Source organism: Phaethon lepturus, unplaced genomic scaffold (assembly GCF_000687285.1).
Source record: "Phaethon lepturus isolate BGI_N335 unplaced genomic scaffold, ASM68728v1 scaffold33942, whole genome shotgun sequence".
NCBI lineage: Eukaryota > Metazoa > Chordata > Aves > Phaethontiformes > Phaethontidae > Phaethon > Phaethon lepturus.
In genome coordinates this window covers 50,781-53,373 of record NW_010526180.1, presented here as the reverse complement: position 1 = coordinate 53,373, position 2,593 = coordinate 50,781, and positions in this window count along the sequence as shown.

The following is a 2,593-nucleotide window of genomic DNA, read 5'->3' as shown; positions in this document are numbered from 1 at the left end:
GAGCGCGCCGCGTCGGCTCCGAGTGCTGGTGAACGCAGCATGGGTTTGCTCACGCCGGTACGCGCGGTGCCTGTCTTTTTTTCAAACCGCTGCTAAGAACCTTTTTGAGAAGAACGCGGATTTCGCTCCGAGTCATTTCGGCGGGCAGCGTGCTCAGGACGGACGCCGTGTCGCCCCGAGCGGGGTTTGTGCCGCTGCCTATGTTGTACCTGAGCGTGCAACCAGCTCTTCCCCCGCTTCCCACGGCCTTGCCACGTAGGCATACATACAGTATGTAAAGAAATGAGCATTGCTTTATAGATGGACCCCTTGCCAGTAATTTTCAGTTTGTCACCCGTACGTTGTCCCTGTCCCGTTACTCCTTGCAACTCAGCCTTTCTGAGAAAGTAAAGGCTTCCCTGTCCGTATTGATCAGTACGTTCGGTTCATCCCTGGGCCGGGTGTGAATTCATCCTAGGCGTGTTCGTGAACCACGGGCAGCTCTGGTGATTTCTGGGCACGGGTACGCTTTGCGTCGAGACTTTGTTTTTTTAGCGTGACGAGGCCAGAACGAATTTAGATTGGAACTGAGTGGTGAAAGTGTTGTGAATCTTCAGTTTCTGTAGAGTTATCCCGACACGGAGGTGGGCAACTGTTATTTTTTAAAAGAAGCTAAACAAGTTAATTGTAAATGATGCACGACTGGGATTTTCGTGAAGCTTTCGTTACGTTGCTGGGCGTCATCGACAGACGGCAGGCTGAGACAAAGGCTCGCTTGTTCCGAGCTTATAAAAGGAGGACGGTGCAGTGTTGCAGCAGGAAATAGATTTTGATGGGTAGGAGGACTTCAGGAGATAAAAATAATGATAAAGCAGCGGCGTACAGTAAGAGACACGATGGAGAAGGCAACGGTGCACAGCTTTCGAAAGCAGAGGGTGGTGGTGGGTCACCGCTTCCCCTTGCGCTGGGAGTCACCGTCCCTCCTGCGCTTCCACGGCGTCCGTTCTCCTTAACTCACCGGATTGAATTTAGCAGGCTTGAGCAGGGCAAGTAGAGCACCGGCCGGCATTGCTGTTTGGGACATTTGGTGGCTTGATTTTCCATCTGTACTAGAGTAAAACAGGAGACTGGCACTGACTTGAAAGAAGTACGATTCCTTTCTGTGTCTGTAATCCCGCTGTTGCTTCCTTCCGTCTCCATGTGGGTAGTTTGCCGTAGGAAAAGGACTAGCAAGACTGGCCAACTTAACAGTTGTTGGTCAATGACACTCCTGGAAATCTTCTGACTTCAGTAGTATTTTTTTTAAGTATCATTAATTCCTGCTATCCTACTCTGTCCGTAACCGTGTGAAATGACTGAGTTTATTATTAAGAAGTCCCTAATACTCCTAGAAACCTGGTTCTGTGCTAAGTCAGGAAGATGTATGTGCTTTAAATCTTTAGTAAGATCTGGTTTGGATCAGAGGAGGGAGGTTAACAGAGCCGTATCTTCACTGAGCAGCTGAAAGTGAAGTAAAACAGTCCCTGTGTGGTTGCAGCAGCTCGTGATTTACAGGGCTGAATTCACAAGGCTGCTCCTGCTGCCGAAAATGCACGCTCTCAACCGCTGTTGATTTTTGAATTAAAAAAATGCAGCTCTATACACAGTTTACTTTATTGCCAGAGGGCAGGGAAATATAGGTAAGAGCCGTTAATCCCCAGCAGGCTGCTGGGCAGGCGAACAGACATAGATGACAAAAGTTAATTGGAAACATGAGCTGTTTAACAGAAAACATATTTGTGATAATTGAGAGAGTAACGTCTCCAGAAAGGAAACTCTGCAAAGAGAAACTTCAGAGGAGAAGTGGCCACTGGTAGGTGAGTGTGATTTTTCAAGCTCTCTCTAAGCTCTGGACTAATTTCTTAGCAAGAGCAAATAACGTTAAAAGGAACGAAATAAATAAAAGGTTTGCTCTCTCTGAGGGGGAAGGGCTGTGCAGCTACTGCCACTACTTTCTCTTACAGCTGGATTAAGATACGTGATAATACTTCATTTAGGTTCACTGCAAAGGGACACAATTGGTTTTATGTTTTGTACATGGCGTTTTCCTCTACCTTTTGCCTGTGAAGATCTCAGCCTCCCCCCCAATAACTGAAAGGACTTAAGTTTTAATTTTTTCCTTACTCCAGCATTTTTTTATATGTTTGAGGTTTTTCTAAGAATTGAACTTGGACAGCAAATATTTTGCCAAAAGCAGGGGGAACCCTTAGTTAGAAAATAGTGCTGTGCTTTTGCTAATGAAAAAGCATTATGAACTTAATAAGGGAGAACACATTGCAAAACACATTTTGGTTTGAAATGGAGGAGATTCTTTTTTTTTTCCTTTTTCTTGAAACAGCAAGTAAATGTAAATTATATAGTAGGAGCTCGTTGCTGTTCTGCTGGGTAGGAAAAGAAATCTGGCTTTCATTTTCTTGAAGTGATACTGATGTTGTAAATACTGATATCCGTCCATCTTTTTAATGTTATTAGTGTGAAGTTCCTAATGTTTCCTTACAGAAAGAATCTCAGACTAGCTGTAATATCAGGTACTACTGTGTTGGTTTTTTGGGTTGTGTGTTTTTTTTTTTTCCAG